Source organism: Echinops telfairi, unplaced genomic scaffold (assembly GCF_000313985.2).
Source record: "Echinops telfairi isolate 266 unplaced genomic scaffold, ASM31398v2 ScPeMD7_7400;HRSCAF=8409, whole genome shotgun sequence".
Classification (NCBI taxonomy): domain Eukaryota; kingdom Metazoa; phylum Chordata; class Mammalia; order Afrosoricida; family Tenrecidae; genus Echinops; species Echinops telfairi.
The window spans coordinates 32158785-32181049 of NW_022111300.1; the positions used below are offsets into that span (position 1 = coordinate 32158785).

The 22265-nt window shown below is 48.1% G+C and overlaps 1 protein-coding gene across 1 annotated transcript in view; it reads left to right on the forward strand.

Moving 5' to 3' along the window:
• The window catches only part of SETBP1 (SET binding protein 1), a 413338-nt gene that overhangs the window by 351037 nt on the left and 40036 nt on the right, over positions 1 to 22265 (forward strand). The window lies entirely within an intron of this gene.

Here is a 22265-nt window from a genome sequence, read left to right on the forward strand (position 1 = left end):
GCAGCAGCAGGTCCTGGCTGCCAGGTTCCCCGTGGCAACCAGGTGTCTGCCAGGTTCACAGCTCGGCCTTGGGGCAAGCTTCTCAGATGCTGTGGCCTCCTTCTCAGATGCTGTGGCCTGAAGCGTGGAGTGGAACTGCGTCCCCCCACAGTGGGGAGATAATGACTGTGCTGTATTTTATGGGGCATCATATACCCTCAGTGGGTGGCTTCATCGTCGGAGTGGCTTTTCAAGGGTCTGGCGGATTGTAACGTGCTTGTTGTTTTTTGTTTGAGGATTTTTTTGTTTGTTTGTCATTACGCGGTCTAATTCATCCCCATTCCCGGGTTTGCTGGAAGCCCTTGGTTAATACAATCCCAACTCCAGGAGGACATGACTTCCAGCCATAGGACACTTTCAAAGTCGTATTTGTATGTCTGGTAAAGGCGTGCACATCCATTATCTTATCCGGACCTCTCCATAAAATAGGGAGTGAGGCGGATTCAGAGTTGCTCCCCTGCGTTGTGTAGTGGCGGCAAGGTGCGAAGCCTGCCTTGCCTAGCTCTGTACCACTGTGGTGTTAGCGAGTTGGGACCTCCCATCAAGCTTCTGAATCGTGGTTCTCACCGTTTCCAACCTCCCTCGCTGCACCGCACTGCGCCGCTCACCTCCCACCGGCTCCTGCATTTTTGTTTCCTGCTTCCAGTGAGCTGTTTACTCCATGTCTCTCCTTCCGATCAGTTGTGGTCTTTCCCTTGGTACACAGATCAATGCCTGTTAACCACAGTCCCTGCCCCGAGGCTCCATGACTGTGCTCGATAGGCAGGAGAAAGAGGTCAGGGAGAATCCTGGGTTACAAAAGCACCCTCGCCCTTGCAACACCCACGCCCCAAACCTCCCAGACACCTCAGGCCTGGTCCAGTGGCTTCGAAGCCACCCAAAATGCTCGTCTGGGTGTGAGCTGATGAATGTGCTTGGAGATTCAAGCTAAAGAGGCATGAGGGAGACCCAGCTCCCCCGAGTGAAGTTCATCTGGTGCTTTTGCTGCCCACTGTCACCGTATTGCTAAATGCACGGCCTACTGGACTGGACCGTCACTTTGGATTCTCTGTGATATCGAAGGTAGCCTCGACGCGGCCGTGTGTTGGGACATCTGTTGTACGTTCGTTCATTTCTGGGGAGTTGGCCCTGGACACCTGACAACGCCGTCCACAATGGACCAAAATCCTGCCACTTCTGCTCCATCCTCGCGATCATATCTGGATCCGACCATTGAAGCCAAAAGGGTTTTCATCAGCTGATTTTAGAAAGCTGATTTTCAGGTCTTTTTTCCTAGTTTCTCCTGGTTCAGGAGCTCTGCTGTAACCTGGTCAGCATCCTAGCAACATATGGGCCCCTGAGGACAGGCGGTTGGAGCTGCACATGTGACATGAATTGGGTTTGGGATTCAACCCAGGTGTCATGTAGGGAAAGTGGGAATTCTACCCCGGAACACCACTGCCCTCTGATTTTAATGGCTTGTTCCTGTTAGGAGCCTTGAAGGAAACAGTCCTCCAGGACAAGAATTGTTGTTTTTGTTGTTGAGTGGAGTCCTACTCATAGCGACCCTCTGCACATCCTCACAATGTTGGAAACTCCTGATGTGGGAACCGATTATTGCAACCACCTTGTCACTCCGTCTTGTCGAGTCTTCCTCGTTGCTGCTGCCTGCTGCTATACCAAACAGAACTACTCTATAGAGTTTCTTAGTCTGTGATCATCATGGGAGCAGATCACCAGGGCTCCTTTGAAGCAGCTGGTAGATTCAAACCACTGACCTTATGATTAAAAGACCAGCATTTAATCACCACACTGCTCATGGGCTCACTGCCATAGAATGGATTCCAGCTCATCTTGACCCTGTAGGACAGAGTAGAACTGCCCTGTGGTTTTCTGAGACTAACTCTCTATGGGAGTAGCAATCCTCGTCTTTCCCCTGAGGAGCAGCTGGTGGTTTTGAACCATTCACCTTGCGGTTAGCAGCCTACCATGTCACCAAGGCTCCTCATTGCCCCACTAGGGCTCTTTAACAAATAACTAAGCAGATGTAAGGGCAACCCACAAGTTTGTCCGCGCTTACTGCAGAGACAGCATATATTATTAATGGCTCTCCTGGGCATTACCAAGATACCTTTCTAGGATTTCTCGCCTCTCTCTCAATTCACAATTCATCATGTGCCACCGGTTGTCCTAAATACTCTAATTGTATTATTTATTTAACCTCCCAACAGTCCCATGGAGTTGAGGACTACTGATACCTGCAGGTGAAGAAAGTCAGGCCTAGAGAGGTGAAGGGCTTTCTCTGGAAGGCCATGGCTAATGAGCTGGCCTGTGGACTTAGACAAGGAGCCAAAGGAGGGCAAAGCTCTCATTTTACAAGGCAAGCGATAGTTGTATAACTGGGTGTTAATAAGATTACATATAATCCAGGAAGAAGATGAAATGTGTGTCACCCAATCAAATGAACCAATTGACTCGTCTGGAGCTTGTGGGGCTTCCACAGCAGGATGCAGCCCGGTTTGGGAGTAAAGACTTGGCAGCGTATGAGGGACGAAGGAGCCGTGAAGGCAGTTGTGTGGAGGTGGTTGCTGTGCAGGGTGATCCCACACGTGTCAGAGTCGAACTGTGCTCCATCCGTAGTGTTTTCCAGAATTGACTTTTTGTTTTTTGAAGCCCATCACCAACTTGTCTTCCTTCCAAGGTGCCCTGGGGTGGGCTCGAACAACCAACCGCTTGGGTTAGCAGCTTGAGTGCACCACCAGGGGACCCCGAATAAAATGCAAACAGGTGGACATGCAAATAAAGAACAATGATCCCAGTTTGATTGGAATGGGACAATGGTGTTCAAATGATACACATTTAGGGAACAAAGAGACTGTACCCCTAGCAAGCAGGGGGGCTGCATGCTGTGACACCAGCTGTCAGTCCCCAACTGAACAAATCAAACAAGGCCTTCCAGGCAAATCCTCCCCTGCAGGCACTCTGAAAGCAGTAGACCCCAAACACTAGATGGGTTGGGGGGGTGGGGGTGCATGCTGCCCTGTAGCAAGAGTGGCACTCGCTCTAAGACTGACCCAAAGGAGTGAGATAAGGACCTTGTGCCTCAGTGCCAATCATGGCCTTGCTTCTTTCACCCAGAAAGTCTTGTCAGTGCAATAGAATAACTCAGTTAAGTGTGCTCAGTGTGTCACACGCACTTGATTCATATACAAGTGCATCCTCTCTCTCGGACCAGCAGCCCACCGCAGCCCATCCTTTGGGTAGCACTTTCCTAGGGCTGTCCACCTTAGGTTCTCTTAAGCTTTCCTCCCCAGACCAGACACCCTCCGTGTCCTCAGCATTCAGGCCACCTGCTTCTGAAGGTCACTCTGTCCAGCTGTGTATTTGAGCAGTCCACCAATCTCTGATGACTACAGAGCATGAATTAAATAACTGAATCCATGAAAAAAAAAAAAACGCCCAACCCATAGGAGATGCTTTTATACCCATAGCCATTGTTACTCAGGTTGTCGATCATGTTGTTAGAAATCCTTGAGACGCTTTTTAAGAGTTCAGATACCATTCCAATGAAGAGTCCAGCACCAAAGGAAAAACACAGATATTGGAAGGCGCCCTGTTGGCACAAGGCAAGTAATCCACTGCTAATGGAAACATTGGCTGTTCAAACCCACCCAGCTGTTCCACTGGAGAAAGACGTGACAAACCGCTCCTGTAAAGATTTACATCCTAGGAAACTCAGCGGGGCAATTCTACGCTGTCACAATGGGTAATTGAGTCCTAAAGCAACTCATTGCCACCCAACAACAAGTGTGTGGGCTGTGTTTTATTATTATTATTATTATTATTGGAACAGGAAATGGTAGAGCATGATTGCTTTTTCATTCTGAAGCCTGAACCAGGGAGTTGAGAGACAGGGCTAATCCTGACTGCGACTCTGGAGGACAAGACTTGGGGTCTTGGTGACATTAGGGAAGGGTGACAGCATGGATTCCACCTCACCACCATCTCACACAGCACCATGGGCCTCTCCATAGTAGAGTGTAGATGGTAGATCGGTGCCAGCCCACAGTACAACCACCCACCTGCCTTTCCCAGAGCTCAAACCCAATCAGGTACAAGAGCTCACCCCTTTGGTGTTCAACTTTACTTCCGGAATTGCTCTACCCTTTGATTTCACGTTCCATGAGTAGTGCTGTGAGCATGGAGTCATTGCAGCCCCATGGGTGTCTTGGGAAGTCCGTGTTCAGAGGTAGAATCCACTTAGCCTCACACTCACTGGGGACACTATCCGCTTGTTAAGAACCTCTTGTTTAAGTGTGCTTGCTTTTGTGCTCATCACTAAAACTAGGAACCAGTTGCAATCAGGTTGATTCTTACTCACAGCGACCTCATGTGCTTCAGGTTAGAACTGTGCCCCAAAAGGTTTTCATGGCTGGGGACTTTCAGAAGGTCACCAAGCCTTTCTAACAAGTTACCCCTGGCAGGGCAGATGCAAACCACCAACCATTTGCACCACCCTAGGCCAACCCAGCTGTGGTCGCCTGACAAAACTCACCCCACCAGGCTTGTCCTCACCATGTGTTGAAATTTGTGTTCCGAGAGAGACATGTGGTACCCAAGGCACTTGAGAATACACAGATGTGTTTAGACCACTTGGTTCTTTCTCAGGTTCTGCCTTTATGCAAGGATCCATTTATTCTTTCATTCAACAAGCAAATCGTGTTTGGCAGAATTGCCGTTCCCCCTTCCTTCTTTCTTCCCTGAAATCCCAGGTGGCACAGTAAAATGAGTCACTGAGCTCTGGGACTCAGCAGCTCCAACGTGGGAGTGACGGGAAGTCAGAGTCCATTGTGCCCCCAGCAGCCAGGTTGGGGGCCTGAGGGAATCACGGCCCTGGCTCCCGGGGCGACCCACGAGCAAACTGGTTGGCTTCACACAGACTCTGACAAGCAGGTGAAAAATAAAGGGGCTCAGAAGTGTGAGCTGCTTCCTCAAGTCAACCCCTCATCTCTGGTCTCCTACACGGTCCAGAGACTTCCCCGAGCCTCAGGCTGCCATCACCCCTCCAAAGGGCAGAGGAGGAGGAAAGCCCAATGAGTGGGACCACACCCACCCGTCACAGGAAAAGTCATTCCGATGGGTGCCTTTACTATTGGGACAATAGGATCTTTCAAATCAACACTGGACATTTTGATTTAAGCCCAGAGGACCAGACGCATAGTCAGGTAACATTGCCCACCCAGAAGCTCTGACTTATGGCCACCCTGCATGTGCCAAAGTAGCAGCGTGCTCCCCAGGGCTTTCAAAGGCTGGTTTTCCTCCTGTAGATCATGAGGCCTTCCTCCCAAGATGGCAATGGTGGAACTCGAACCACCAACATTTCGGTTTGCAGCAGAGCATGTGCACCTCCCAGGTATCCCAAGGTTCTTGTTGATCACAGTCAAGGAATACAATCTTGATGACCTGTCCAATTTGATTCAGCTTCTTGTTATAGTCTGGTCTAGTGGCTATTTGTTGAATTCCTTCCTGGCACATTCTTGGGAACCCCAAAGCAAACCAACAAGCCCTTTGCCATCAAGTTGGCTCTGACTCGGTGCGGACCTGCCATGGAAGGTGTTAGAATTAGCGGTTCTCAACCTGTGGGCTGCGACCCCTTTGGAGGGGGGGGGCTCAAACAACCCTTTCACAAGGGTCGCAGATTCATAACAGTAGCAAAATGACAGTGATGAAGTAGCAACGAAAATAATTTTATGGTTGGGAGATCCCCACACCACGAGGAACTGTGTGAAAGGGTCGCAGCATGAGGAAGGTTGAGAACCACTGTGTCAGATGGCATCATCTCGAAAGAAGCAGACTGCCACGCCCATCACCCTCAGAGCAGCTGGTCCTTGAGAATGAGGCTGACCTCTTTCCCAGCACTTTAACCACAGTGCCACCAAGACTCCTCGAGCGGCCAAAGCGTAGTAGCGAGCCTGTGTCTCCTTCCAACAGGCTCAACTTTCTAAGAATCCTGGGCTGTGTAGCTTTGTTTAGTGGTTAAGACTCAGGCCAGCCTGCCTGGGCTGACATTCTTACTCACCCACCCAACCAGCAGTGGTGACAGATGATGAATCATTGACCTTCTCTAGCCTCAGTGTTAGCCTCTGCATAGATGTACACATGTGAGGCCTTCGGAAGTGCCTTAGCATATTGGAAGTGTCATTTCAGAATGAGCCATTACTGCCACCAACCTGGTCATGAGGTTGAGAGTTTCAGGAAAGTGCAGGACAAAGGGAGGCCTATGTCTCACGCTGTCGGCCTCCTGGCCTCCACATCACGTTTCCTGGTCTGCGCTCCAGAGCTCACGCACAAGCTCCTCGATCACCCCCCATGGGTTCGCCAGGGTTCAGGGCAGAGCCTGAAGGCATGGAGGCTGACCCTGGGCAGACTAGGAGGAAGCGGGATGGACCATGGCCATCCAGGAGCTAGAAGATCAGCTGCTTAAACTCAGCCACCTCCACCCACATAGGCGTCTGAGGAGGCAAAGGGGCATGTTCACTTGGGTGTGGCAAGTGTCTTCCAGGTTGGCCCCCTTTGGGAAACCACCCCTCTGCCAGTTCTAGGATCGGCCCACCCAGGGGCCTGGGCTCTGTATCTATTCCATAGATAGCCACCAAGAGAGCTCTACCGGTGGTCTCATCTCAGGTCATACATTAGAAGTGCTTAGAAGTCTTCTTACCTTCCCCAAAGCCTTGAAAAACAAGACAGGTGGGTACTTGCTTTCCTGGGGAAGACCTTCAGCTTGCCTCCGGCCACCACTGCCTCCGTCCCGGGGTGTCTGTCAGAAGGTTTCAACGATCTATAAAGAGTCATAATCGAGTCGAGTCAGAGAACAGTGCTAGGTCACACTTCCACCTGTCACTGTACCTGTATCGATGCTTCATTGTATAGATACACCTGTACAAATGCGTGTGATGAAAGGTGAGGTGGGAAATGTGGGGGGCAAGGATGCTTCAGAAACCACCGTGGGTTGATCAGAGAAAAATAGTTCCGTCTAGAGACATACTTCATCCCATCAATCATCTCGCTAACAGGGAGAAGCAATTCGACCTGTGGGTGCGGGGCTATTAGGCTCTCATTTTGTCTGCTTCCATAAGCCACATCATTCCGTTCTCTTAATGACGCTGGGAGAGCAACCAGGACCAAGGAGTTACACTGAAGGAAACTGAAGCACAGAAGGAAGTCAGATCAACTGTCTCCACCCCCTAAGAGGTCACTCACTCAAGCCACCAGCCCTGCCCCTCCAGCTCCACAGCAGGGGATCAAACAGCCTGGGAAACTCCAGCCCAGGCACCTCCTTGGAGCCGGCCAGGCTGCCCTTTCGGTTCACAGAGGCAACTGACTGGCCTCTACTCTTGCTGAGCTGCACGTGAGCAGGGCTGGTCGGAGCAGGGAGAAATGTTCCCTTCTCTACTATTTTAGGCAAGTCCATAATTGAGTCTAATTTCTGCAGCTGCCATTGAAAAGCAGGATGGCAGCAGCATCTGGGAGACAGCAGAGACCCACAAAGTGGAGGCAGGGACGAGTCAGGGTGCCACCCAGAAGCCCTGGGGCCAGCTGAGGGCCGGGGCCACCTGCCCTGCAGGGACAGGAAGGCCTTGGTGCAGCCAGCGGGGAGAGTAGCCACAGCTCAGAGCAGTCCCCCACCTTCCAAGGGCGAGCATCCCCACAGTCCCTTCAGCAGCGGCACCTTGTGCATCTTTGTTCTCGCTCCACCACGGCTTCTAAGTATTAGCCTGATGTTGTTTACTTCTTCTCCCAATCTCTCCAAGGAATATGATTCACACGTTTTCAGACTTATTTGAACAAAATGCAATAAATATGCTGCTTCAATTTTAACTGCTGGCCTGTAGCCAGCGTTTTTAATGAATCTGGCCTGTGCTACTGAAGTGTTCCGGGATCTCCCGGGCTCTGGGCACTGGGAGATTCTACACACTGGTGCACGTGCGCGCGCGCACGCGCGCGCGCGCACACACACACACACACACACACACACACACACAGGCACACACAGCTCCCCTCCTCTTCCCCACTTCCCATTCCCTGGAGGGCCAGTGACTCACAATCAAACACAGGTTTTTCTGAGCAGACTCTGGTTAAAATTAGCAGAAGCCTTTATTGTTCACGGAGAAGAAGGATTCCTCCATCTCCTTCCACAGCTGCATGGAAATGCCATCTCTCAGGTTTTTCCCCTCTGGTGGAATGTCAGTGCCCACCTCCGAAAGCTATCATCATCTTCCATTTCCCCCTCTTCCTTTGTTGTCATAGAAATGGTCACTAGATCTGGTCCAGCTTGTGGGGACTTCCCCAGGACTACAGCTTCTGGGGGGCAGGCTTACTGCGGAGATAAAGAGACACAGAATTGGTTCTCCCCACAGCCCATCAGTCCGATTGGGAGGGAGGTGCCCAAGGAGGGGAGCACACAGTGGGCACACCTGGCTCACTGAGGTCAGAGCAGAATGCGAGCTGCCAACACAGACTCCCCTCCTCCAGTGAATGGGTCCAACCTTGGCAGAAACTGGAGAATCAGCAAAATGTGAGCTCCAGGGTGGCCCAGCCTCCTCTTTCTACATGCAGGTGATCACCAGAACTCCAACCCATCAAGGGCCCGTAGGGCCCTGTAGGTTTGCATCATCAAACCCCTCAGGAGGAGTGAATTGTTGTGGGGAGCTGGCAGTTCTAAGGCCTGAGACAGCCTTACTGGTGACAGGATCAAAGAGGCAATTCCAAGGACCCGGCTATCCGTGTGTTTTGCAAATGCTGTTTTGTCCCAAGTGCACACCACCATCTAAGGCACACTTGTCCTTTCCAGAACAAACTATAGTCTGATCTCCTTTATGATTCCCAGGGGCATTGATGAGTCTCAGAATCCCATTAGTCTGTCTCCTCTTGTGATGACAGTCAAAAATAAAACTCGTCTTGTTCCATGCCTATCTCCTGAACCCACTTTGTCCCCATCTCACCTCGTCACATGCCCTGATGGGACCTTCACACTCATGCGTCAAAATAAGCAAAGAAACTGGGAAGTCAGAGATGGAGGCAGGCAAAGGACAGGCAAGCCTGGCAGTTCCTAAAGACTGGGGGCTGGGCGTCCAGACCAGACAGCACCCTGCACAACAGCCATGACTTTTGGAGGCTCATCCAGGGAGGGGATCAACTTTGACAACTAAACCTTGAAAAAAATTTAGATAAGAATCGTAGGGCGTTATCAGTGGATGTTCTCAGGAGGGGAACAACTCCAGAAAAGGAGGGTGGCGGTGGTCACATACCTTGCAGGATAGAATCACAGTCACTAATGAGCGCCTGTAGAGACTGCGGAGTTGGTGAGCATTGTGAATGTGCGTATCTCAGCAGTCACAATCAAATGAGTGAAAGGCTTAAGGAAGGCAAGTAGATAAATCCCCGAGAACAGGCTCCCTTTGCTCTGACACTTAGAGACAGGGTCACCCAGTGTCAGTCAACATGACAGCCACTTTGGATCGTTTTTCCCTGGAAGGGACTGTATCAATCACATCTGTCCATGTTTTCTGGCGACTGTAGGGCCAATATCTTCTTCCAGCAGCCATGAGAATGGAAGACTGTTGGGTGGAAAGCACCAAGACTCTGTAATCTAGCAGAGAAACTAGGGTTCACCTTGTGTTACCTTGAGTGTGTTTCTTAACCAATTGGAACCTCATTTCCTTCCTACTTACAGTGTTAGGGATATTATCTAGCTCAGAGGTGGTTCCCAGGCCTGGCTTCCTGAGTCACTATTACTGTGAGGATCCCTCAGCCCTCTGGAAGGGCCATGCATAGAACCACTCGGATTAACCAGGACCTGGCTGGTTTTCTTGGTCTTTTCAAATCCAGTAACTATCGCATCGGTCTTGGTGGCTCTGATAGAAATGAGATCTCTGTTGACCTCATGAAAATAAAAGTCATTCCTTCACCCAGCTCCCAGGTGTGCCTTTACCTGGCTCCCAGGACAGGTGATCTTCTTCCTGTTTAAGAGCACAGGCCACCCTCTGCCCAAGAAACAAAATCAGAAAGAACTAGAGGTGACACTGAAGAAAGAGAAGAGGGACATACCCAAGGTCATAGAGATAGGAATAAGTGAGCCTGGAAACCCATCTCCAACACGCCTGTCCCCCAGCCTGCAGCTTCTTTTCATGACGGCACGCCATGCAATGACCAGTTGATGCCACTTCTACACAGGGATGTTCCTGCCTAGCCCCATCCTTAGATGGGTCACTGCAACCGTGGCCACCACAGTGTCATTCCACTCATTCTCTGCGGCACAGCCAAGGCACATGGAGAAACTGTAGAATATCGCGGGGTCCAGCTGATGCTCTTCCTGTTTCTTCCATTTGGGTGGCTTCTCTTTAACTAGGGTCAGCACTGCCCCATGTATCTGTTGTGCTAGGATGTCATTTTCATCAACGTTGGTCCAAGTTCTTCCTTCACTGTAGATGCTCAGTAGATGTTCGTCGAATGAATTAATGGCTGTGTGAAGAAATACATGCGTATTCCCAGCAGGTATCAGTCCAATGGTAACTTGCTCTGCTGACTTCAATCTACAAATTAAACAAGGCATGAAATTTGAATGCAGGAAAACAACTTAGTCTGGGGTCTGTGTGTCCAATAATAACTACTTTGGCTGTTTGTTACCCAATTGTTAGGATACTGTGTTTTTTAAAAGCTGTGCTACATCTACTTCTTTAGGAACTATCCCTTCTTCCCTGGAGTAATATTTGCAGCTTTGCCTGCTGCCCCTTGTGTCCCAGTTAAAGGGTCACCATTCTCTCTCTCTCTCTCTCTCTCTCTCTCTCTCACGCGCTTTCTCATCATTTTATTGGGGGTTCTTATCACAATCCATCCACCCATTGTGTCAAGTACATTTTTCCATTTGTTGCCATCATCATTTTCAAAACATTTCCTTTCTACTTGAGCCCTTGGTATCAGCTCCAGTCCCTATCATTGTTCAGTTGTTGCCTCTTCTCTTCCCAAATCACCAATTTGTGTCTTTTCAAAGATTTATTTAAAATCCTAAGTTGGGCCTCAATAGGAGATTTTTGTCTTGGGACTCAGGACCGTAAAATCCATGAGCATAAGTCAGAGAGTACTGCTACTAGCTTGTACATGCATGGGTTGATTCCAAGCATGGTGTGCTTCGACATGTCTCTGAAATCAGTGTCTGGTGTAGGCAAGTTCTCTCAGTAAATCCACTAGTCGTTGCCTCATTTGGTTGCCTTCAAACAAAAAGAGTCCCATAAACAGTGACTTCTGAGGAGATCTGCTGGGCCAGTTTAAGGCTATTGTCAAACCAAACCCAAACACACTCACTGTCATCGAGCCCATCCTAACTCACAGCGACTCTGTAGGACAAGGTAGAACTGTGCTTGTAGGTTTCTCAGGCTCTGAATGGTTAAGGGAGCAGAAATCCTCATCTTTCTCCCATGGAGTGGTACATGGTTTCTAACTGCTGGCCTTGTGCTTAGCAGCCCAGGGCTTACCTTACCCACTCTGCCACCAGGGCTTTTCAAGTGATGGCATGGTTTGGTTTGGTTTGGTGGATGGAATCCAACGGGGTCATCTCAATCAATTTCTATCCTTAATTGACAAACAACGCCTTCTCTTCTGTTGGCCATCTTCCTAGAAACCCATCTGAAGCACGTGAGACCCTTCTCCTACACCTTGTACATCTTTGTGTACGTGGAAATCTTTCTCGGCTCTCCAGGACCCTCAGCTGAAGCCTCCTTCCCAGCCTGACTCCAGACCCCGTCTCGCTGTGCCTTAGTCGTCCCCCTGACTGTTGGAGCCCACAGTCCCAGTCACGGAGTGCTCTCTCACTCACTGCCCTTGGGTCAAGGCTGACTCCTAGTGACCCTGCAACACAAATTAGAACTGCCCCTTTGGGTTCCTGAGAATGTAATTTATTATTAATTGGGAATTAATGCATATAGCATATCATCCCGTGGTTGAATCACATCCCGTGGAAGTATACAATTGCTATCACAACCAGTTCCCAGACATTCTTTTTCTTCCTGGACTCCTTGGCATCATCTCCCTTTACCTCCCTACCACACCCTGCCCCCCCCCCAATAAAACCCCTTATTCTACTTTCTGTCCATATAGGTGAATCAATCCAGGATTTCATATACAGAAAACATAGAACACAGCTTCAAGAGGGTGACCCCCGTGACATAACACCTCTGAGATATACCCTAATACACACAAATGGAAACACAAGGAGCACACAGCCTCAGCTCTCACTTGGTAGGCTTGAACTGCTGACTTCCCTCTTAGCAGCTCAGTGCATGAACCCGGGGTCTGTGTGATTGCCGCAGGCACTTGGAGAATGGGCATTTGTCTCTGTGTGCTCACAGCAAAGCCTAAAGGATCGGTAGGTAAGTAGGTGGGTAGATAGGTAAGTAGGTATGTGGGTAGGTAGGTAGATAGGTAGGTCGCTCTGTAGGTAGCTAGGTAGGTAGATCAGTAGGTAGGTCAATGCATTTGAGTCGACTGACTCATGGCAACCTTACCTACAACAGAACGAATCGTTGGCCAGACCTGCGTCTTCTGCCCAATTGCCACCATGTTTGAGTCCTCCATTGCCTCTGTGGCACCAATCCCTCTCACCAAAGGTTTGCCTCACTCTGGCTGGTTCTCGGCTTCACCAAACACAATATTCTCCCCTAGCAATAGACTCCTCCTGGTGATGTGTCCCACACAAGCAGGTCAGACAAGGTCCCGTTGGGACCCACGGGGTTTTCGGAAGGGCATTGTTGTGCTTCTCTTCCTAGTCTGTCTTTATCGGAAAGCCCCAGTGAAACCCGTCCACCCTGGGGGACCAGGTTAAACATTGAAGTACTGGCAGTGTAGCTTTCAGCTGCACAGCAGCCCACAAGCCCACAAGATGAGTGGGCAGACACTGCTATTCATCCCACCCGTGGTGAAAAACGGACCCACAGGCTGAGTTCCAAAGTGGCTCAGATGCAGACAGCCGGCAGCTTGTAGAGCTGTGCTGTGAACGCACAGTGTACAGACTCGGAGCTCCCCTTTGCAACCGCGTTAAAGTGCTGCTGTTTCGTCGGAAGCATCCTGGTTACCTTGTTATTGTCATGATACAGCCTCTAGATGAACATAAATTCCCATTGCTTAATCAGCCGAGGTCAACGATTGAGGTTGGTACTGGAGTTACACTGTGACTAAAATCGGCTGTTCTTGAATACATGCTGCTTTTCCAAAGCCCCCCAGCCTGGTCCCAGGTGCAATGGAAGGTAATCTGCGTGCCAGTTTCAGTTTGTGGGCGATTGTTATTTTTATTTGAATTTCCTTGTGCTTGCATCTCATTTCTTCAACTAGATGTTGCACTACCCCAAGCGTAGCCTACTCCTTACACTGGAAGGACCCGGAGAACCGTACTTAGCAGTCGCTGTGTTCACACAGCCACAGGAACTTGTGCAGAATACATTGATGCCTGAACAAAACCATTTCTTTTTTGCCAGCCACCCACAATGGATGGAGAAGGGATATGGAGTTGACTATTGAGAAGTGTCTAAACTTTGCTCGGTCAGCTGGCAGCTGTCAGGGAGCTGGCACTGTGTTTGGAAGGCAGAGATGGACCAAGTCCTTGGTCAGCAACCTTGTTCCTAAAGGGCCAGCCCTTCAGTTAGGTCTCTTCCAGCCTCCATGCTAATGACATTTAAAATACCCAGAGTCCTTTTCTTCTTGGCTGGCCTGTGATGAGCACATTCTCTGCCACCAGTCCCTGTGCTCTCAATCCCACTGAGTCCCTGAGACAGCCCTCTAAGATAGGGGGCCCAGGAGTCTCTCCAAATGAAAGTAGTAGCAGGGAACGTTGAGAAGTTAGAATAACTAGCCCAAGGCCAGATACTTAGGAAATGGCTTGGCAAGGATTTAAACCAAGGGCTATCTGACTCCAGGGCCAAGGCTCTGCCTACCATCTTCAAATTCATTGCACGTAAGTTTTCTCCTTAAGAAGGACTGCCTCCTACTCTTGGACTAAGAGTCTCTCTTCTGGCTACTTGGGCTCCTGTGTATTTCTTTTACATTCCTCCATTCAAACCCAGAAGTCCCTGGGTGGTACACTGAAAGGTTGCCACTTCTGTCGACCCAATAGGGTGATGGAAGACATTAGGCCTGGTGACCTAATACCGAAAACACACGGCCTTGAAAACCCCTCTGGAGCACAGTTCTGCTCCGACAAGCTGGGGTCTGGTTGAGTCAACACTGACCAGAGGGCACTCAGTTGGATTTAAAATCTTATTTGTCTTATTTTTAAAATAAAGACTTCTCTCACACATTTAAAAAAATGATTATCCTAAGTTGGATTATCATCTTCATCTCCCTGACTGCAGGGTCCTCAGTGGCTCAAAGTGCTTCTCCTGCAACGCTCGTCCCTGCTTGACTGCTCCCTTCCTGCCTTCCTAGACCCTCTCCTGCTTGGCCTTCTAAAGGAAAGCAAAGCCCAAACCCGACCCAGCCCCCTGCCGGTCCGCTCTGCTCATGCTTAGCATCCTCGCGCAACAAGGTAGAACTGTGCAGTATCTCTGGGTGGGTTCAAACCACCGTTTGATTAGCAGCCAGGCACTTAATGCTATGTGCTACCAAGGATCCTCGGCTGAAGTGTGCAGAAGGATTACTTCTCTCTGTCTTCAAGCCAGCCCCTCTGTAGCTGAATGGCCTCCCTGTGAATCCTGGGATCAAATATAGTAGCCCCTTGGCCATTTTTATGTCACCGTATTGCCTTCTTCTTCAAACCCCTCTAAGTCTTTTTTAACACGTTTGTTCTCTGGACATTTATCATCTCTCTTCTCTGGAAGGTTCAGAGGCCTTCCCAGATCCATTAACTACTAAACTGATTTCCTTTTATCTTGAATCACATTCATTATGCCCATGGTGATGGGCACAGCGTGTGATCGCAGGTTGTGCCCATCTTTTCTGCTGGTGTGCTGGCTAGAGTACACTAACCATACTTACTTTGGGCCACCTAGAAACACCTTAGAAGGTGTTCAGTTGGCAGGGAGGAGCGGGGCGGGGACAGGTTTTTCTCTTCTTTCTCAACCCACTGCATCTGCATACAGAACCAACCAGTGGAAAGAAATGTGGAGATGCATTTAACCTCATTGGTTTCAGGACGACTGGCTCTGCAGCCCATCAGAGTGGAGCCGCATTAGTGACCCGCAACTATTTCCACATCTCATTTACATAACGGATGAGCTGTGCAGGAGCACAAGGCAAGGGAGAGGAGCCGCCCAGAGGCGCTGCAGTTTCTCACAATAGACGAGAGTCCCCTCCCTCGATGATGGTTGCTCTCCATTCCCACTAACAAGACGGCAAATTAATTGTCTCAGGGACCGTGCTTGTCCAAAGTCTAGTGGGTGGAGAGGAGAAGGCGTCCTGGGTCCTGGGGACCTCGGGCGCAGAGAGGGATTCGGTGACAGCACCCTGGGCCTTTCCTGTGCCCCTTTAAGAAATCCCCGAGGCCCCTCTGTAATCTGATGGTGGACTCTGCTTTATTAGTGAGGTGAGCGAGGATGAGTAAATCAACTGTATCAGACAAGCCTCAGGACATCTAGAAATTGATCATTCTGCCGAAATAAGCACTCTGTGTTTATTAGCTGGGAGTTCATCACTATCGCTTCTCCTCATCCAATTCCTAAGAGATTTCAAAGCCATCATCATGGTATTAAGCTCGTCTGGCTGAACTACTGGAGATAAAGATTAGAAGATCTATCTAATGATGGGTCTGAGTTTCTGTGAGTCTCTCTCCCGCTCTCTCTCTTTCTATTGCAAAGAATAGATAGAGCTTGCTAAGCACGCAGCTTGGGTCTGTGTGTGTGTGTCTCCACCTCGCAAGGTGTTTGCCTTACACAGGATGAACTCCAATAGTGGCTCCAGTAGCCATTTTGAAGAAAAGATTTGCAATAAGAGCTATTGATACCTTGCAACCTCCCCATACGTAAAGAGTCTGTTTACCATGGGAAATATATGTTGATTCCTTAGCAGGCCATAGCCACATATTGATGGCCCAGGACCCATTGATGGCCATACCTCTGCGTCTGTTCATGAGAGAAGAGTATGTATTCGACTGATCTTTGACAAACCCGTAAATATGCATTCATCTATATATACCCATATTTATATACACACACATGCTCTAAAGCACCCGCTGGAAAGTTCTTTTCTCAATGTGCTTTCTAAATAAGTGGTAATCAAAATGCAAATAGGATGACCCAGTTAGCATGGGGATCTGCATTGCCATGCAGATGTGCTATGAGCCAGAGGTGTTTAAAAAAAAACAAAAACGAAGTCACTCCCTGAGAGGCTTGTCTTAACTGGCGCCGAGTACTAAGCCTTTCTCAGGAGGAATGTTCCAGAGACTGTGGTCCTCTATCTTGGATCTCATATACTACATTTGGCTTGGTCTGTTTCTAAGCCACCCTGGCAACAGGGAATAACACCCATGCACCAGGAATCAAGGCTGGTTTATGAAGACCATGGATGTAACCTCTGGGGCATGAAGTCTACCAGTGACCTGGAAGTCTCCAAGGATGCGGCCAGAGTCAATGATGACACATTGTGTTACGCTAGGCAAAACAAATCACATGCCTCTTCTCATTTGCCTAGTGGGGACTAGTTAGTTGGAAGGACTGTCCCTTCCAACTCGATAATCAAAGCAGTAAACAACCTCTCTGATCCCAAGTCCTCCCCTACTCATAGAGACCGCACAGGACAGGGGAATCACCCCATCAGGTTTCCCAGGCTGTAAATCTCGACAGAAGCACACTGCCACGTGCTTCTCCCAAGGAGCGGCTTGTGGGATCAAATGGCTGACCTGGTTAGCGGCCCGAGCACTTTCATCACTGGCCCCCCAGGGATCCTTCAGACTCTCCACTGCCTTGTCTCCACTTTGCTGGAGCTCCATAACGGCCTGTAGAAGGCTTTGTGCACATCTCTGTGGCAAATCCTTCACCTAGCTGATCATGAAGGTCATAACAGGAGCATATTTGGTGCATTGTATTACTACATAGGTCTTTATTACACCTATATATTGCTTCTTCCCTTGCCAATACCTTTTGCAAAGGCCTTTGATATAGTTTTCATAGAGAAGTTACCACTGTCCTGTCTCGGCATATTGTTTTTCTAGCATGTGTGCACTTATATCAGCATTCCCCTTTGGTTTTGCTTGTCTGCCTTTTGTCCTACTGTGAGAAGTGTGTGTGTGTGTGTGTGTGTGTGTGTGTGTGTGTGTGTGTGTGTGTAAGAGAGAGAGAATCTACTTAGGCCAGCAAGGCTTCTAATCTCTTCTATCAAAAGGCTTACTGGAGCCCTCGTGGCATAGTGGTTTTACAAGTTGGGCTGCAAGCCACTTGGTTGGCAGTTCAAAACCACCAGCAGCTCTGAGGGAGAATGACTGGGCTTTCTCCTCCCGTCCACAGTTACGGTCTCTGAAACCCACAGAGGGTCACTATGAGTCGGCATTCACTTGATGGCCGTGACAGTGAGTGTGAACTTTAAACTGTGGTTGTGAGCAAATTGTGTGTGTCTGCATCTACACACACACACACACACAAACACATACACATACACATACAATAAAGCTTGTCACAGGAAAAGGCAAGTATTTTCCACCAAGAGAAAGTGGTAGAAGAACAGTATGACTGCCATTCTTTCTAAGACAGAAAACCTGCAAAAGCCTGAAAAGCAAGGGAATCCCTTCCAGTTCCAGCTCTCCCAGGTTGCCTTGTGTGTGCAATACTTACAGACAGACTTTATTTCTTCCGAAGGAGAGGAGCTGATTTTTAATCAGCAGCCTCAAAGGTGTCTCAGGTGCAAGAAGATGAAAATCGCCGATCTGGGGAGATCTCCTCTTTTCAGTTGTTTGGGGGTTTTGCTTTTCCAAGCCACTCTAAGAAAATGTATTAATGAAGAATTAATGAATTTTTAAACAGTTGATTATATGACCAATCATAGATTGTGAACATAAAATTAAATAAATCCTGGCTTCCAAGATGTAAGAAATATCATGGCTTTAAAATTTTGCAAGAGTCCTAAAATTGGCATTGACTACAACTTTAATTAAGAGAAGTAAACAGCCAACATCAAAGCAATCTCAGAAATACGTGTCCAGAAACCAGGGTGCATATCTGGCTCCTTCACCAACAGCACCAGGGTCTTGACATGTCGTGACCAATCTCACTCCCTAACCTTTCTTTCTTTCTTTAACGATGCCATGGGTACTTCGTCCACATACCATACAAGTCAGTAGTTCAGTCATATCAAGAAGAGTTGTACAATCATTACCACAATCAATTTTAGGATATTTACCTCTTCCTTGTACTCATTATTATTTGTGTAATTACTTTTTTTAATTGTGGCAAAAAATATACACAATAAAACAGTCTCCAATCCAACAACTTCTACATGTATAATTCAGTGCCACTGAGAATACTTTGTGTTGTACAATCATTATTGCTATCCTTCTCCAAATCGATTTACTTCCATTAAAATAAACTCCCTTTGCAGTTTGATGTGCAATTGAGCACCATTCTTGAGGGCGTACTGGATAATACCCATCTGATAGGACCTGTCCACCCTAAAATCAAGAGGGACTTACTTCTGCACCATTGGTATTTGCTGCTTAGAATGAAGGATCCTTTCATGTAAACCTCTGTGAGGCACTTGTGAACAAAAATATTATCTTCCCAGCCATTTCCGTACCTCTGAATTGGGAACAACAACTAATAAAAAGTTTTAGTGGTTTCTTTACAATCTAGAAAGCTTACAATCAGAGAGTAGCAAAGTGAGAATCGATTCTGATGGCGAGGAAACGGAAACGGAGTTAGATTCCCTCTCTTGCCACCGCTCACCCAGCAAGGGTGGGGCAGAGTCGGCAATATCCAGGGGTCTCAGCGCCAGCTCTACCTTTGATCGTTTTCCTATTAGCAAGTTCTAGCTGGTATATTTTATTAGCCCTGTGGACACATTGAGTCAGGTGTGTATCATCCTTTTGCTGGGAAGATTCATGAAAAAGGAAAATAATCTCTGCCTCCTAGGGAATTTTAAATCTTGGAGACACATAACTTAAACAAAAAAGAGAGGAAAGAGAGGACAACGTGGTACTATAATGTTACTATCCTACAGCTAGCTTCTAAAGTAAGTGTTTTACATATGTATTCACTTCCCATTGCCACCCTAAAAACAAAGCCACTTATTCAACTATCTTAAAGTTCCGGAGACCAGAAGTCTTACGTAGATCTAGTTGTGAGGTGCTGTTCCGTCTGTTCCAACACTGCGCGGCGGTCCGGCACGATCCTCACAATTGTGTGTCTGAGCACCTGGTTGCAGCGCCTGGATCAATCCATCTCGTCAAGAGTCTTCCTCTTTTCTGCTGCTCCTCCACTTTCCCAAGGATGACGTCCTTTCCAAGGAACTGTCCTCTCCTGATGACATGACCGACGTCCGTGGGATGAAGTCCGGTCAACCTTGCTTCTGAGGAGCATTCTGGCTGTACCTCTTCTGAGACATAGTTGTCTGTTCTTTTGGCAGTTCGTGGCCCTTTCAATATTCTTTGCCAGCACCATGATTGAAATGCGTCAGCTCTTCTGTGGTCTTCCTGATTAATTGTTCAAATTTCACATGTCCTTCCACGTCAACACTTTACAAAGGTCTTGTGCAGCATTTGCCCAGTACCGTATGTCGTTTGGTTTCTTATCCACTTTTTCCATTAGCACTGATTGTGAAAACAAGCAAAATGAAATGCTTAACTTCAGTTGCTGATCCTTTTATCGTGGTATCTATCTTGCATTGGTCCAATGTGAGGATTGTGTTGTCGTTTTCGTTTGTTTTACACTGAGCCTTCTCTCTGACCTTGCTTCAATCACTATTTCTCTTTCTCTGATTCTCCTCTCCTGGCTTACTGTCCCACTTATGAGGACCCGTGGGATTACAAGGAGTTCACCTGCGTAAAAAGAATATCCTCTTTTCCTTAAAACCAACAAATTAGCGATCTGCAGCCCTAACCTCCCTTTGCAATGTAACATCGCGTTTACAGGTTGAAGGGATTGGGACATGGACATCCTTGGAAGATAGGACATGCTATTCAGCTTCCCATAACCTATCAGATCTTTTGATGCTAACAACAAACTGATTTTAGAGTTGAGGGACTAGAGACTAGAGACTAGAGAGTTGATGTAACTTTCCCAAACGTATACAGCTAATAAAACAAGCAGTCTTACTGCTGATAAAATACTTCACCTCTACTCTAAACCCCCCAAAAGGGGGGAGGGGGCTTTAGAATAGAGGTAAGGATGTGCATTAAAGTAGTCAGAGCGATGATCCCTGAAAGATTGGTCCTCAAAGGATAGGTGCATGCTCTTGTTTTACATTCATCCCCCACAACATTTGTGAGCACCTCGTATCTGCCAGGGTCAGTACTGGGCAACCTGAAGAAAACGAGACCTGGTTCCTGACCTCTAGGGTCTCACGGATGTCTAGAAGAATTAGCCGATTGATGATAAGCCCTATCGTACAGTGTATCCAGGATGATAACGTAGGAGAGGGAGGCACTCACTCTACCTGGCGACATCTAGATTTCCTTTTCCCCAGTATTTGTCTCCTATGGCTCATCCGAAACACTCCTCTCTGAAATGCACCAAGGTGACTGGCTATCCTCGTGCCATTTCTCCCTACTGAATCTGATCGCTGACTGGGGGTTTTGTACCTGATCTGTCTTCCCAAGGGCGTGGTGGGCCCCATTCAGGGAGATTCGTATCCCCAGGCCTTATTGGTGCGTGGAACTTACATGTGCTACACAAATGTTGAACGAATGAACACATGAAGACGTGAAGACGGAGACCTCACTTCCCTCCTCACTCACAGCAGGCGTCTTTGGCTTCTTGTCTTGTGTGGCTTTATCAGCTTTGTGTTTGTTTCATTCCACTTGCCACACTTAAACTATCTCTATGAAGACAGAGATCCCTACTTCTAAGTTTGCTGGTCAGCGCTCATTAAATAATTAATTGTTGGTTTCAAGATGATTGATTCTAGGCTGGCTGAATCGTAGTCTGCTTTGGAGTGACCTTGTCTGAAAGCCATTATTCAACATCCTGGGAGGAAGTAACATGTATTTGACACAAAACACATGCTGATGGAACCGCCACATACAATAGAGTCCTTTGGTCACTGTCCCAGGGCACCTGGCTGCAGAGTGCAGTGAGGCTGAAGCCTAGTCTGTTCCTCTTGCCAAGCCAGGAGCCACGGGGATGCCTGTACACACAGGAAGCTGTGTCTATTTCTCGTTTACACAAAGGAGCCTTTTGTTTGCTACACTGTGTGTCCGTGGGAATGCATCCACCTACTTGTTGGTTGTCCTCGGGTCGGCTATGACTCATGGAAACTTTCTGGAGAGCAGAGGAATCATTGCTCGACATGTTATTGCACGGTTGGGTCCATCCATCTCAGTGCGGAGTTCCTTTTCCACTGTATCAAGCATGAGGTCCTTCTTCAGTGATTGGGCTTTCCTGAAGAGGTGGCCAAAGTAGACAAGTCAAAATCTCACCATTCTCATGTCAAAGGAAAAGGCTCTTTGTGCTTCTTTTAAGAGTGATTTGTTCTTTCTAGCGGTCCATCCTGAGGAGTTGTCTTTCCTTCATTCGCCCAGGGTAGCATATGCATAGCAGACGTTCTGCCTTCAGACGATTTAAACCTAAAAAATCACATTAGGAACTTTTTTAGTGACCTGATAAAGAGCAATTGCCACCATGATGTGATGCAGAGATTATTAGAATGTGATCCTCAGAAAACAAGGACATTATTTTGAGCATGACTCAAATGAATGGCATGGTAGCCGGTTGAGAAATACTTGCTGAATTAATGGATAAGACGACACAATGAAAATACGTGGTGTATTGACTTCGGCACAGAAAAATAATACTTCCCAAATCCTAAGGGTATCCATTACCGCGGGTGATGATATTCATTTACAAAAGAGAAAACGAGGGAGAGAAATGGAGAGATTGAATGGACACGCAGGATGTTATGAAGGAAATCATTATCAAGCTTTCAAGAGATCTTCCTTTCTGTGAAAAACATGCCATTTGGGGGTGAACCCCAAACTCAATGTTTAACAGGGAAAGAGACAACACACATTTAAGTCAAGAGACGTGAACTTCAGCACCACTGCTCCGGAACATGTGACACAG